The following is a 17,493-nucleotide window of genomic DNA, read 5'->3' on the forward strand; positions in this document are numbered from 1 at the left end:
TGTTCTAGTTTGTTTCCTCACTGTATCAAGTCATATGTTCTATATTGTTTCTTCACTGTATCAAGTCATATGTTCTAGTTTGTTTCCTCACTGTATCAAGTCATATGTTCTAGATTGTTTCTTCACTGTATCAAGTCATATGTTCTAGATTGTTTCCTCACTGTACCAAGTCATATGTTCTAGATTGTTTTTCACTGTACCAAGTCATATGTTCTAAATTGTTTCTTCACTGTATCAAGTCATATGTTCTAAATTGTTTCTTCACTGTATCAAGTCATATGTTCTAGTTTGTTTCCTCACTGTATCAAGTCATATGTTCTAGATTGTTTCTTCACTGTATCAAGTCATATGTTCTAGATTGTTTCTTCACTGTACCAAGTCATATGTTCTAGATTGTTTTTCACTGTACCAAGTCATATGTTCTAGATTGTTTCTTCACTGTATCAAGTCATATGTTCTAAATTGTTTCTTCACTGTACCAAGTCATATGTTCTAGTTTGTTTCCTCACTGTATCAAGTCATATTTTCTAAATTGTTTCTTCACTATAACAAGTCATATGTTCTATATTGTTTCTTCACTGTAACAAGTCATATGTTCTATATTGTTTCTTTACTGTATCAAGTCATATGTTCTAGATTGTTTCTTCACTGTATCAAGTCATATGTTCTAGATTGTTTCTTCACTATAACAAGTCATATGTTCTATATTGTTTCTTCACTGTATCAAGTCATATGTTCTAGTTTGTTTCCTCACTGTACCAAGTCATATGTTCTAGATTGTTTCCTCACTGTATCAAGTCATATGTTGTAGATTGTTTCCTCACTGTACCAAGTCATATGTTCTAGATTGTTTCTTCACTGTATCAAGTCATATGTTCTAAATTGTTTCTTCACTGTACCAAGTCATATGTTCTAGATTGTTTGTCACAGTACCAAGTCGTATGTTCTAGATTGTTTCTTCACTGTACCAAGTCATATGTTCTAGATTGTTTTTCACTGTATTAAGTCATATGTTCTAGATTGTTTCCTCACTGTATCAAGTCATATGTTCTAGATTGTTTCTTCACTATAACAAGTCATATGTTCTAGATTGTTTCTTCACTGTATCAAGTCATATGTTCTAAATTGTTTCTTCACTATAACAAGTCATATGTTCTATATTGTTTCTTCACTGTAACAAGTCATATGTTCTATATTGTTTCTTTACTGTATCAAGTCATATGTTCTAGATTGTTTCTTCACTGTATCAAGTCATATGTTCTAGATTGTTTCTTCACTATAACAAGTCATATGTTCTAGATTGTTTCTTCACTGTATCAAGTCATATGTTCTAAATTGTTTCTTCACTATAACAAGTCATATGTTCTATATTGTTTCTTCACTGTAACAAGTCATATGTTCTATATTGTTTCTTTACTGTATCAAGTCATATGTTCTAGATTGTTTCTTCACTGTATCAAGTCATATGTTCTAGATTGTTTCTTCACTATAACAAGTCATATGTTCTATATTGTTTCTTCACTGTATCAAGTCATATGTTCTAGTTTGTTTCCTCACTGTACCAAGTCATATGTTCTAGATTGTTTCTTCACTGTATCAAGTCATATGTTCTAGATTGTTTCCTCACTGTACCAAGTCATATGTTCTAGATTGTTTTTCACTGTACCAAGTCATATGTTCTAGATTGTTTCTTCACTGTATCAAGTCATATGTTCTAAATTGTTTCTTCACTGTACCAAGTCATATGTTCTAGATTGTTTTTCACTGTATTAAGTCATATGTTCTAGATTGTTTCCTCACTGTATCAAGTCATATGTTGTAGATTGTTTCCTCACTGTACCAAGTCATATGATATAAATTGTTTTTCACAGTACCAAGTCGTATGTTCTAGATTGTTTCTTCACTGTACCAAGTCATATGATATAGATTGTTTTGATTTCTGTTTTTCACTGTACCAAGTCATATGTTCTAGATTGTTTTTCACTGTATTAAGTCATATGTTCTAGATTGTTTCCTCACTGTATCAAGTCATATGTTGTAGATTGTTTCCTCACTGTACCAAGTCATATGATATAGATTGTTTTTCACAGTACCAAGTCGTATGTTCTAGATTGTTTCTTCACTGTACCAAGTCATATGATATAGATTGTTTTGATTTCTGTTTTTCACAGTACCAAGTCGTATGTTCTAGATTGTTTCTTCACTGTACCAAGTCATATGATATAGATTGTTTTTCACAGTACCAAATCGTATGTTCTAGATTGTTTCTTTTAACTTTTGTGTTCTTATACATTTTACTGATAACAGTACCTATCTTTCACAGTTTTGAAAAGAATGGCGAAAACACTATCTAGTAAAAAAGATATTACTATTTTTTTATTGGCAATATTGCATTTTTATTTCTTTTTAGAGTTTGTTATATATTATAGTTGTTCAGATTATCGATGGATTCCGTTATTTAGGTATTTTTATAGATCTAATGAACTAACAATAATAATTTTCGCTGTTTACAATTTCTGTCCATTTATTACTAATAGGAAACACTAGAATTACTCAAACATCGGCATTTAAGGGCAGTAACTCCGCAGAGATATTTTCAGTCATGAGGCAGTTTTGTTTATGATATTTTCTATCATTCTATTATGGTTTTCAAGAAAATGTGCCTACAACTGGTAAAAAAACCCTTGTACACAGGTAGTCCATATTACAAACTAAAAAGACAAATTGAAAAATATTGGTCCTGCTTTGTTTCAACCATATAAAGGAATGACCAACGTAGAGACAAGTATCTTGTCTATGTGAGGGATAACTCGAAAAATAAAGGCAGCAGTAGTATACCGCTGTTCAAAACTCGTAAATCTATGGACAAAAAACAAAATCGGGGTAACAAACTAAAACTGAGGGAAACGCATTAAATATAAGAGGAGAACAACGACACAACATTAAAATGTAACACACACAGCAACGGACTAAGCATTAGACAAAATCCGATGAGAATAACCAAATACATGAATTTGGGATAGAAAAGTACCGTGACACGTTTTATATAGTGATGTGAATTCACACTCAAATATAGGAGAAACAAACGACACAACGGAAACACAACGTAAAAATGTTACACACACAGAAACGAACTATGATATAAAAATGGTCATTTTCCTGACTTGGTACAGGACATTTTTAAAGAAAAGAATGGTGGGTTGAACCTGGTTTTGTGGCATGTCAAACCTCTCACTTTAATGGCATTGTTAAATATAACATTAAAATGACAACATAATAATACAGGACTACAATACAAACAAATAGGAGAACGTATTAGGCAAAGAAACACATGAATAATAGATAACAAAAGGCATCAGGTTTAAAATTCAATACGAATTTATGAAATATCTCTCTGATCAAAAAAAAAAAAAAAAAATCTTCGAAACCAAAATTATCGAGATAATTGATTTCTTGATTGGCAACGTTTGGAGGACTTGATTTTAAATAAACTATCGACATTCCCATGGGAACCAACTGTATTCCTCTTTTCAACTTGTTTCTTTGATCATTTTTTTAGGAAAAATAAAAAGACTTTAGCATTTTTCGCTATATAGATGATGTCCTCTCACTAAACGATTCAAAGTTTGGTGACTATGTTGAACTCATCAATTCCATCGAACTTGAAATAAAGGATACAGCAGATACAGTTTGTCATTCTAATATCTTCACTTACATCTAGAAATTGATAATGGCGGTCGGTGGATATCAAAAGTCTACAAAAAAGTGATGATTTCAGCTTCCCAATTGTGAACGTTCCATTTCTATGAAGCTACATTTCAACAGCGCCTGCATATGGAGTATATATCTTTCATAGTTGATACGATATTCCACGGCTTACGTTTAGTATAACGAATTCTTTGATTGAAATTTGCTGCTGTTGAAATGAAGCTATTTAAGCAAGAATTCCAAGTGGTGAAGTTGAAATTTTACTTCATAATTTTACCGACGCCATCACGAGTTCGTTTGTCAATATTTAATAAAACATTTTTCATTGATGCATTTTACTCTGCGACTCTGCTAACGCAAATTTACCAATTCAATATTGTTTTGCTAATAATGAAACGAATCATATACAAATTGTGTTGTTAGCCCTAAGTACAGTGCGGTTTAGATGGCAAACGTCTGTCGTATCTTTTTTAGTTGTAACATATTAACATGTATATATACTAGTCAACGAAAGAAACGATACCAGGTAATGCATTTCCCTTATGTAATGAAACTGGATACACTGTACAAATGTAACTAATTGCCTTATCGATCTATTTTTTACAGAGTGTTATTTTCTTATCAAAACCAGTCGTTACAGACAAACGTTAACGTAAATTGTCCCAGTCAATGGATGAATTTAATGTGTCAATCAATGGCCACAGCCACACTGTTTTGAATTTCATTCTATTTAAGGCACAAACTCGATACTTTTTGGGGATTTTTTGTTATTTCAAAAACCGCATTTTTTACAAAAAAAATATCAAAAACCGATATTAGAACTTAAGATTTAAAACTTAAACATGGTCTGCTTAAAACTTTGGATGCCTTGGCAGATATTTGAATATAAGTGCCGACTTTTGTCATCATTTTCCGCAAAATAATTGGAATAACTCGGTATCTTTTAACTTTCCAATTTGGGCAGATTCTTTTGAACACATTCCTTTGCTTTGTAAACGAATGTTTTTCATTGGATAATTTAACAATTTTTCCTATTTATTATATTTTATGATAAATTTGAGTTCAAATTTGTGTATCGAGTCTTTTGTATACATAGGCGGATCCAGGGGGGGGGGGGGGCCTGGGGGGCCCGGGCCCCCCCTTTCGTGGGAAAAATTTGGTTGATTATATAGGGAATCATTGAAGCATGACTGGAGCGGCCCCCCCCCCCCCCCTTAGGTCAGTCAGCGGGCCCCCCTTAGGAAAAGTTCTGGATCCGCCACTGGTATACTAGTTTATACCTTGATAATGATTAAGAAGTTTTGCTGTGTCTGCGCACTAATTCTTATTAAAACCTATGTATCATTTCCCAATTTTTACAGTAATGTGCTTTATAGAGCCGGGTCCCCAATGGTGATTGGGAATAGAAGTATGGTCACCACTGATCTTCTTCTGACCGACAGTAAAACCTTCGGCAAAGTGGGGCGTCCGTTTGGCTGTGCAGGGTGTTCAAATTTAGCCTTGCACGTTTAGAACCCTTGCAACAACTCTTTTGAGAGATCCACAGGTGATCTGTTACAATGCTTAATTTTTATCCCTATCCAAAATACCCTCATTTCCCGTGGCAATATAAATTTCTCCGACTCTAATCCCGGACTCCTTTAATACAGAACCTGCCTATTGTTTTTTCTTTCATTTTTAATTTGTTCTCGGTTTGAATATGCATACACTATTTGCCACTGTGTGCCAATAAACTGGTCATAAACTTCAAATGAAAAGTTTTTTTCTAATATTCTATGAAATGAAAGAATTTGCAAAAAAAAATTGCTCATATGGCTTGTTGAAGATAAATTCTATTATTTAACATCATATGAAAAGTTTCACTCTGATAGAGATGCAACCGTTAGTTTGCCTTAATTCTTAAACTAGTTTTATATAATCAAAACAAATGACGGGCAAAATCCGGTTATTTGGTGTTCTTTTATCTATTACTTTTATATGATTGTTTATAGGATCACCGAATAATATATATGTATTGTGTATTGCTCGTATGAATACTTTGTAAAATGCAACTAACACAAGATATAAATAAAAGATATATTTTGCTAATCAAATCCCCTGGTTTTATTAGTAATTAACAATACCGGGAGGAACCTTAGCGTCATTGTTGTAGCGCTAAGGGGCATTGTTCACAACATGTAGTGGAATAAAATATTTAAAGTTGAAAAAAAAAAAGAAAAAAAATTCCAAACCTTTCTTTGATCTTCTTTACTAGAAAATCGTCAAAAATCCATATATTTTTAGCTGTTAAGACAATCTAAAATTAATCTTACGATAAAAATATTTAGTTGAATTGTTTAGAAATATTTAAGACTAATGTATCAGAGTATAGTATAAAACATATAACTTTGGAAAAATCACATTTCAGATATTTAAAGTATATTCTTGGTGTAAATAAGAAAGCCTCAAATTTAGCAGTGTTATCAGAGGTTGCAAGATTTCCTCTTTATTTTTCTGTCATTATATCTATGGTAAAATATGTACACAGGCTTAACAAATTGGACAAAGGGTTACTTTATGATGCTTATGTTTGCAATAAAATTTTAGATGCAGAAAACATTAATTGTTGGCATTCATCTATGAAATATGTACTTCAATCACTTGATATACAAAATTTAGATACAAAGCTCAATAAATTAATTAAATTTGTAAAATGTAAACTTTGTAATAGTTTTGAAAACATTTTGGTTGGTCAAAAGGTCTGAAACCTTATCACAAGGTAATAGTAAATTAGAAAATTATTTCAACCTCAAGACCGACTTTGTAAACTGGGAGGCTTATTTATCAATTAAAGATTTTAGTATAAGAAGAGCTATATGTAAAATGAGAATAAGTGCTCATGATCTTAGAATTGAGAAAGATAGATATAGTAAAAAATATATAGAGAGAACTCAACGTCTATGTCATCACTGCTTATCAAATGGATCAAATTCTATTGAAGATGAGACCCATTTTACAGTAAATTGTCCATTATACAATGAACAGAGGAAATTATTATTTGATAACGTTATCACTTTTTGTACTAATTTTAAAGAACTACCTAATGATAAGAAATATTTCTGGCTGTTCACAAATGAGCATTTACCTACTCTCATGTGCCTAGGAAATTACATTATTAAAGGTTTAGAAATAAGATCCAGATGTAAACAAAATATATGAAATAATATGATATTTTATTGTTATAACATTTAATATAATAGTTATATAAACACATGTTGTGTTAGGCTCTGATCCTGTCCATAACGTTATAGTATGGTATTTGTTTTCTGTTTTGCCTTTTCCAATCATATTGTGTTGTAAAATGATGCCCTTTATGGGTTCTTGATTAGATTAATAAAAACAAGTTGCTTTCTTTAAAAAAAGAAAAGCAATACATGAACCTAAGAGGTCACCAAAAAATTGTTGCTGAATTTGTGTTTGCTTTTGAATTGAAATAATTGACTGTGAATATAAGAAGCCAGTTGAAAGTATATATTTACAGCTTCTATTTGAATAGTTATTTTAAAGCTCGACTATTTTATTTATTACTTGGGAATGTACATAATTTTTCCGATTATAATCCTTTGGCAAATCCTAATTTCTACTAACCGGATGACTTATGCAAATTGCACAAACCTACTCAGTTTGCTTTATAATGTGGAATTCTGGATGCATTTATTTTATCTATCATATCTTTATATTTTGTTTCCTACATGAATGCCTTTATATTCTCAACTCGTATTTGAAGCTGTCTTTACTCACGGTAGATGTTGTATGCGGTGCAACCTGTGGCATACAATTGATTGGGACCACTTATGAAGAGACAGATTTTGGTCTCATAAAACATCTCAAATTTTTAAAAAGGATTTCCTGATTTTACTTAAATCAATTCAAACATTCTACAGTGAAACTTAGTTTTGCCGAAGAATTTCTTAATTCAGAAGTTTATGAATACCTGTACACACTTTCAAAATAACCAAATTTATATAAAAAGGTATGTAGATATAAAAAGATACCAGAAATAAAATGATGTACGCCAGACACGAGTTCAGTAGACACAAAAAAGCACCATGCCAGTGACGCTCGAATGAAAAAAGTTAAAAGGCTAAATACATTACAAAGTTAAGGAATCTATTCCTTGTGTAGACAATCCTTAGCTTTTCGAAAAGGTCAAAGTTTATAATAGGACAGTGACTCAAAAAAGAAACAAAAGAGAAACAACTCGAGGTCAGAATACCGTTAGAAATGATGACCATGCTTGAAAGTCATATGTGAAGCTCTTTCTTCCGTGTCCTAAATTTAGATAACAAAAACGAAAATAAGCTTTCACGAGTGAATTTAATAGTATTGCATGCAAGTAGTATCTTAGCGCACGAAATAGTAATTAACCCATTTCTCTGACGTCAGTCTATTGTTCTAACAGTGGATTATTTTTCAAGAATCCACTGACCATCATGTTAACTTAAGATGACTTATATCAGAACTTATAACTTATGATATTTTATCCTCTCAAAAACGAGTGACTAATGAAAGGTTCGAACTCGCGCGTATTTTCGACAGTAAAGTCTGTAGTCCATGCATGATACCACTAGACCACAAGTGCTGATATAAATTATTATTTAAATATCACTCTTATAGCGTATATCTGCCAATGCATGTCAATAGACTGTATTTCTGTCTTTTTGTTATCTAATAAAATATATAAACACTATAAATCAAGGAATTGTAAAATTAATATTTCTTATTAGTACAATTCCTTGATAAAATAAACATCCATGTACACATTACACTTATCACTTTTAAGGTACAAGGCCTTTCCCTTTTCATCATAGCAAATGCTTACTTTTGGTTTTATGATTATAATGATATCAAACTATGATCACTTAGTTTTTCTTTGTTTGATTATAAATGGTCAAAATATAAATCAACATTTAATTGACTCTTATGTGAATAAAGTGTGATAAGCTACGACTGTAAAAATACTTCTTTGACGGTGAAACCAGAAACAAAATCGTCAACTTTATAGTAAAAATGAAATATAGATACCTCTAAGATTGAAAACAATATTTTGGTAGAGAAAAACATTACAAAAAAGATCATTCCGGGTACTAGGCTTGAACTCGGCACTGTTGATCTCACATTTTTTTCTTTCGGTACCAACGACTAGACGATCACGGCTATGAACAGCTTACATGATACAATTCAAAATTTACATAATTATATATTGTACATTTGAAGCAAACGTAATTCTGATTGGGTTTCAGAATGCGTACCACAAATAATACTAGTTCATTAACTGATTGACGATGGATGCCAAATGTAATAACGTTAACAAAATCAAAACAAAATGAAAGGGAAGCAGTTTAAACAAAATTTAAATATGATTTTTCAATTAAGACCAATCATTGTATCTTTTTTATCATCAACTTGTGTCTAGTGAAGTGGTGTTATTGTGAATTTTACACTTCATTTAGTTTTTTCAGTCATTTTGCATTTGTGTAATATTTACAATAAAATGGAAGATATAACTGCAATAGATTTGATGCTTGGGTTGCTAAATACTATATATCTAAATATTAAAGGTTGCTATATGTTGGTTATTAAATTTTTTTAACTTTCCAAAAAAGATTTTTAAAAATCTATATATTAATTATATGTCTTTTTGAATGAATTATAAATACTAAAATCTAATCAATATAAATTATTTGTAATGATTCAGCATTGAATGAAATAATTATTTACAAATACAATATCTGGTAATAAAAAGGGAAGATAACAACACATTTAAGTTAAATTGAACTTATATTAAGTTAAATATAAATGTGAACCGTGTGGATCTAGTCAGTTCCAGCTATTAGACAATAAAAAAGACAAAATACGAAATTATTGTCATGAAATTCAGTTGATTCATTGTCAGATCATGAAACAGATAGTCGGTTTGACTAGAAATGGGTTAAGCTAGAGAATTGATAAGAAGTAGTGGATTCGAAAACGATAATCAACTCGCGACTAAAGTCGCTCGTTGATTATCGTTTACGAATCCACTACTTCTTATCAATTCTCTACTACATAGAAAGCATCTCACTGATACTAAGGAAAAGAATACGCATTTGCATCATTACATATCTTAATCTAATAGTTGAATTCGAATGTCAAACGGCCTACATTAAATGTTTTGACTCCGGATTCATTGACATTTTATCCGGAATTTTTGAGAACGCAAACCGATAGTGAGGCTTGTTTAGGGGGGGTATCAATATCCCATATCCCATTAAGTTTTTATCCCAATATCCCGTATCCCTATAATGTTTACCCCTAATATCCCAATAAATATTTTGTACAAATATCCCATATCCCTAAAACTATTTTGAAATATCCCAAAAAATCATTATAAATTCATTCCCAAGCCCATTTTTTTCCTCATCATCACAACGTCAACAATTTTGACTGGGAAAACAAACTGTGTTGAAGGAAATTTACAGTGCATACTTCCAGTGTTAAATAAGAATATATGTGTCCAAAAGATGAAGTGTTCCATCTTAGAGCCTTGTATACATAACAATCTCTCTTTGTGTGATCTTAAACGATAAATTTAGTGTAAGGGGTCTAATTTCAGACTTTTTTTTAATTGTTCAAACCGTGATGCATACGACTGTTTAATTTCATTTTGATAGCATGATTCTTTCATTGATAAGAAACTTCTTCCTACACGTTAACCTATGTTGGAAAGAACAGAAGGACTCAATCCTGTCTCTTGTCCGAGATTGCTCTGACATTCAACGGCTGTTTTGCCAGACAAGCTGAGACTGTGGGACGTCAGAGCACGTCCATATCAAAAAGTGGATATTTAGCATGCAAGTTCAATAACTCAAAATTTAACACAAGAAAGCTTTCTGCTAATGTACCTACATTACACTTAACTGTTGCAATATTTTTACAGCAGGCAAAATTTGCACAGCCCTTGTTTTGCAAAGAAATAACACAACATTTGACTCTGTGATCTTGAACTTTATGAATTACACAGATCCCAATATTTTTGTTACTTTTTTTTTTAATTTCCTTCCTCACAACACCAGTAATAGAAAAAAATATATTAATTTATATTGATTATTTAGTAATTATTCGTTATTAACATAGTTTAAACGACGAAATATCTACTTTTTGATATGGGACGTGCTCTGACATCCCTCGGCCCCAGCTTGTCTGGCAAAACAGCCGTTGCACATCAAAGCAATCTGTAAAACGTGGAGACCTCTGAAGATCCTCGCCACATAATAAGAGGTAAAACACTAGAAAATATCCTGTAATCATATAAAGCATCAAAACAAAAAACAAAAACATTGACAACAATAAGGCTTAACTCATCAGATGGATACATCTAATAAAAATCTATAGATTATTTCAAGAAAATTATCAATGCATATGAACTTATAATATAAAAAAAGATGTGGTATGATTGCCAATGAGACAACTCTTCACAAGAGACCGTGTGACACAGAAAATAACAACTATAGGTCACCGTACGACCTTCAATAATAAGCAAAGCTCATACCACATAGTTAGCTATAAAAGGTCATGAAATGACAAATGTAGAACAATTCAAACGAGAAAACTAACGGCCTAATTTATGTATAAAAAAATGAACTAAAAACAAATACTAGTATGTAATACAGCAACAAACGACAACCACTGAATTAAAGACTCCTGACTTTGGACAGGCATATACATACAGAATGTGGCGAGGTTAAACATGTTAGCGGGATCCCAACCCTCCCCTTAACCTGGGACAGTGGTGTAACAGTACAACATAAGAACGAACTATACAAATCAGTTGAAAAAGGCTTAACTCATCAGATGGATACAAATAGAAATACATCTTACAATAAACATCTGCGACATGAGCGCATGATACGCCCGACGTCTTATGTGGAAGTTTTATGCAATAATCATTCAGAACTCAGAGTTGTACATATTGTCCTGTGCATCTGATAGCCACTTGCCCGTCTTACATAGCAACAGAGAACCTCTTAACTTTCTTTCATTAATGTTTTTCACAAACCATGAGGTAACATGTTTAACTGTAGTTTTCACTAGTTCATTTTTCTTCATTGCTGCTGCAACCTTGGGGATATGCTGAAGTCCTACATAACCTAGGGGGTGTAGCTGACCATCAATGTTTGCCTTGATTACAATAGCGTTTTTGTCTTTTGGGTTATCTGTCTCACGTGACAGTTCAACTAAAACTTCTTTTTTCAATCTAATGGAGGTACGTGCAAATTTTAGATTGTTCTGGTACTCCTCACCATATGTTGAACCTTTGATTGGTATTGTAACTGTGTACTGAACAGTGTCTACTTTAACTTTATCGTCCATGTTGACAGCTACAGGCATACACATACTTTTACTCTGATCTTGTTGATCTGTTGAAGTTGTTGAGAATATACTTGTTCCGCGTACACATGAACAGTTTAAATCTTCATAATCACAAACTGGCATTCCTGGCAGGTCGACTGCATTGCAATGGTCTGGTTGGGATCTCAGTTGAGCTCCAGGAATCATAACAAAGGACCAAATAAGCACAGCCAATGAATCTGTCCCATCACTGAAAACTTTAGAAACTGCATCTTTGTTGAACTGAAACAAAATTAAAATTTCATATAATAGTTGCTTTATATTGTCTTATTGATATAAATAATCTATCGTATCATAACTCGATATGGTTTTAGTATATAATTAATAACCAAGACATTAAATAACTAAAACCTAACAACTATATCAGTGGCGGATCCAGAGGGAGTTTTAACCCCCTTTTTCTTGGATGATCAATGCATTTAAATGAGGACTTATAATTGGACCCCCCGTTTTTGACATGGCTATGTACAACAATGACACGGGCAAAAACAAAAATAGTTCATCATGTGCGTGTTTATTGTTACTATTAGTGTGTTTTTTTCTAATGTATGTGGTCTTTTGAAAATGATTTGGTCCGTCATGTCTATGTATTAAAACAATTAATGACTACTGGTTGGTATCTCAGGAACAACAAACTTGCTATTACCCTGAAACTCTATCAATAGGAGTACAATATTACTTGCAAAAACGATATGTACAATAAATTGATGGCTCTATATAATTTAATAAAAATTAAGTTCAATGTTGACTTCCCAACTCGGTCCTTTCATTAAATTAATTCATGCCGTCGAGGCATTGAAAGACGTATTGTATATCAGGGTCAAAACGATTTATAAATAAACATAGATAGTAACAAAATAATACCTTAAAATCACATGAGTTAGTGATGAGCAGTAACTGTGGTGGGGGTTGGTTGTACAACGACGTCAGACAACTGCTATCCGCCATCAACACTCGTCGTCTTATCAATGGTTTATCTGCTGGACTGATATGAGCAACCCGTGCATTTACTTGCACAGATGGACAGTCTCTCATTGACACACTGTATTTATCTTTTTCTATGCAGAAAAGCCATATATTTGAAGAATTTAAACAGACGCTTTTTGATGTGACCACTTCGACTTCCATTTTGTTAATGAACCGTAAACTTCCGGTGATCGATAATATAATCCGTTTCTGCGTGCCGTGTGCAAAGTGTCGTCCCTCCTCTGATAATCATAAATAGTTTCTGAGAAAATCTTAAGCAATAACCATTTATTGTTTTTGAGACACCCTGTTTTTTTGATTTTTTTTACAAAAAACTAAATATCACTAAAATAAAATTTTGAATCAAACCAAAAAGTATCTAGATCTTTAGATTAATATAAAAAAGAAGTGTGTAAAGTTTCAAGCAATAATCATAAATCGTTTTTGAGATACAGCTCGACATGTAAAAAAAACCCTCCCCCTTTTTTACGAAATACTCAATAACTCAAAAATGAAATTTTTAATCATCACCAAAAAGTATACAGATATTAAGATTAATATAACTAAGAAGTGTGTAAAGTTTTAAGCAATAATCAAGAATGGTTTTTGAGATAAAAAAACATACCCCTGTTTTAGTTACAAAGTGCCGTAACTCAAAAAGTTTAAATCTGATTTTCACCAAAAAGTATACAGATCATTTGACCATTATAAGAAACAACTATATTAAGTTTCATGAAATTTGGATAAGTCGTTCTCAAGTTACGGTGCGACATGTTTACGCCGGACAGACAGACGGACGGACAGACAGACGGACGGACAGACCGACAGACAGACGGACACCGGACATTTGTATACCTTAATACGTCCCGTCAAAATTTTGACGGGCGTATAAAAACAGAGAGTGGACGTGACCGAGTACTTCTACATCCCATCAACAAAAAGACACCAAGTACAGATCTGAGAGTACTCGCAGTTACTGACAGCTAGTTCAAAGCCAATTACAACTAATAAAAAGTAATGCATCTGAGACTAAATTATCAATCATTACACATCCAGCATCCAATGGCACGGTAAACAACATCTTCGTAAAAATGAGGATGTGATATTCCGTTTGAAATAAGTTTTCTACAGGTAGACCCAAACTTCAAAACCAAATCTAGAATTTAGTTAAGATTTTAAGTGATTTGTGGTAACGAAATCCCTGACTTAATAATTTACCAGTAATACATAGATTTCGTTCATTAAAATCCAAAACGTTACAACAGACACGGGCATAGCGGAGGTGTTGTGATATACAAACACCATAAGATAGTGCCAAAGGAACATCACCATCCAAAAAAAGGAAAATTAACAATAAGGAACGAAGTATGGAAAGCAAAACAAATACTTTTAAAATTATCAGTACATATGAGCATATAAATATCGAAAATAGATCAATACTTTTCGCTTGGGTTTGGATGACTTTTAAATAAAACGACCATAAACTCAATAAAAATCAACAAAGCACTAAAATGACCTTTAATATTAAACTTTTTTGGGCAATTTTATCAAGTGAGATGTAAATATTTCTGTACTCATCTTTTAAATTCCACTTATTTTTTTTTTCATGTTAAAAATTCAATATCCTTATAAATGCATCAATATTCCATATCCCATTTACTTTTAGGACAAATATCCCATATCCCTAAAATTAAAATGGCAAATATCCCGTATCCCAATATACCCTATACAAGCCTCGATAGTGTGCTTTTGAAATGTGATCTACAATGTGAATGCATCAAGAGGTGTAGGATAGTTGGTCAACACATTGAATACAATTTTCAAAACCGTACCATATAGTACAAATATGTAGATGCTATACGGTTAAACTATTAAAACAAACAAACAAAAATTGAATTAAAATTTTATAAAAAACTAACGTTCCTGTTATTATTTTATTTTCAAATTCTTTTGAATATACATTGTATATAATATCAATAAACACGAACGTCAAGTATTTACGGATGGACAGTTTATTTATCCAATAAATCTACTTTTAAATTCTAACATTCCACTATGTGAATATATTACTATACAAAATATAAGCAAAGACTTCTAAATCCATACTAAAACGGTATGAAATAATCAACATTATGGTTGTAATTAAATTTTGTTGTGATTATTGTAAATTATTTTTACGGTTGTTGTGAGTTGCAAGGATTTAAAATCATGCTTTATGAATTGAAAACACACAAGTATTTTTATTCACGACCGTTTAAAATTTAAATATTTACTAAATTTATCGTACTTTCCGTTTTATGGATATATTACAATACAAAAAATAAATAATAATTACTCATAAAACCTAAATACTAAAATGGTATAAAATAATTAACTTAGAAATATAATGATTATTGTTTATAAACATTTTTTTTTGTAGGATGCAAGAATTTATTTACATTTAATTTTTATGTTTTCTTTACAAAAGAATATTTAAAAATACCACAGCAGAGTATCTTGTAATATAAAATACTTATTTCTTAATTGCAACTCTGAAAATATTCTGATTTCAATCATTGTTAGTTTCTTCAGAAACATAAATACAGCATATATTGTAGTGAAGTTTGGGGTGTAAGCCAAGTGTTCAAAGATTCAGATCCATTTGAACATTTACATAGTATGAAATTCAAAACAGTGTAGCTGTGGCCATTGATTGACACATTAAAATCATTCATTGACTGGGACAATTTAGGTGAACGTTTGTATGTAACGACCAATGCTCACTATGTACTTTTAAAGACACTTAAACTATGGGGTCACCAAAGGTTCTCAACACCTAATTAAGTAATTCGAAAAATTAATCAGAAATAACACGATATTTTGATTTATATCAATTATATAAATCAAAACACAAAAGGTTATTCCTGATTAATTTTTCGAATTATTTTATAATTAAAGGCGTTAAGAAACCTTTGGTGACCCCACAGTTTAAATGTCTATCGTAGGTACGTCATGAACAGTGGTTGTTACAGACAAACGTTCACGTAAATTGTCCCAGTCAATGGATGATTTTGATGGGTCAATCAATGGCCACAGCTACACTGTTTTGAATTTCATACTATTAAATTTATTGAAGAAATTGTAGGAGTATGTACAGTGCAAAACAACAAATGTAGCCTGTTTAACTGAGACAAACAGAATCCCTTTGTACTTTAAAATTCACCTTTCAGCTATAAAATTTCTAAACGACATCGTAAACTCGCCTAACACTTTAGTCCATAAAATATATAATAATGTAGAGAAAACAAGTAAATGGGTTAACATTGTAAAAGACTGGTTAAATAAATTAGGTTTCGGTCATCTCACTTTTAATACTTTTAATTTAAAATATCACATAAATAGTATCCAACAAAGAATGTATGACCAGGCTTTTCAAATTATGAATTGTTCTATCAATAAATGTGAAAAATTAAATTTCTTTTGTCATACTAAAAGAATTAGAAAAAGGCCCCCATATATTGATATATGTAAATTCAAAACCGACCAATCAGTTTTCAGTAAATTTAAACTAAGTGCGCATTCCCTAGCAATTGAAAGAGGGCGTTATACCAACATTGAAAGAAGTAAATGCATTTGCTTATCCTGTAACAGACAAGAAATTGAGGATGAATACCATTTCTTCTCAATCTGTCCATGCTATAAATCATTAAGGGATACCTATATACAAAATATTAATAAAAATCTTAATTTCAATTTTATTAAATTGCAGTCCTCTATAACACTAAATCATTTGACTGTACTTTTAAATAGCAGTCTACCAGACATTATAAAAATCACCATAAAGTATATTAATGATTGTCTTTTATTAAGAACATCTGTATAACTTTTTTTAATATGCAACCTAATTTTTGTTTGTGTTCTTTTTTTAATTGTAATGTTGATATTTATAGCCTTTTTCTTCTTCGCTGTGAATACCACTGTCACTCTAATATAATTATAATCAATTTAACTATTGTCAGTTTATTGTCTTTAAAATCTTGTATGCCATAACCATTTAATGTAAATGTGTTTGTGCGAATAAAATATTGTCTATTGTCTATATTTTGTATATATTTCTTTGATTCCGATTGAATACTTTTGATAAGAATATTATCTTTCTTTTTTCCGATCTAATATTTATATGTTAACCAGAATCTTCTCTCCCATAAGTCTATGATGAAATACACACTCAGTATCCCGTGGTTAAATCTTCAAACATAATTAGTTCACATGTTATCGAGACAACATACAATGCCACGTTATAATTGACCCAGATACACACAGTGTACAGTGGTCGTTTTAAAACAAATATAATTGCGTCGTCAAGGGCCACCAAGGGACCATATCAAAGACGTAGCCTGGGGTCCTGGC

The 17,493-nt window shown here is 31.5% G+C and overlaps 1 protein-coding gene across 1 annotated transcript in view; it reads right to left on the minus strand.

The window, feature by feature from the left end:
* The window catches only part of LOC143073678 (RNA-binding protein 8A-like), a 244,701-nt gene extending 227,208 nt beyond the window's left edge, over positions 1-17,493 (minus strand). The window contains exon 1 of the mRNA XM_076249405.1: positions 17,477-17,493. The gene's annotated coding sequence lies outside the window, so the exon portion shown is untranslated. The remainder of the gene's footprint in view (positions 1-17,476) is intronic.

This window comes from Mytilus galloprovincialis, chromosome 4, assembly GCF_965363235.1.
Source record: "Mytilus galloprovincialis chromosome 4, xbMytGall1.hap1.1, whole genome shotgun sequence".
NCBI classification, from domain to species: Eukaryota; Metazoa; Mollusca; class Bivalvia; order Mytilida; family Mytilidae; genus Mytilus; species Mytilus galloprovincialis.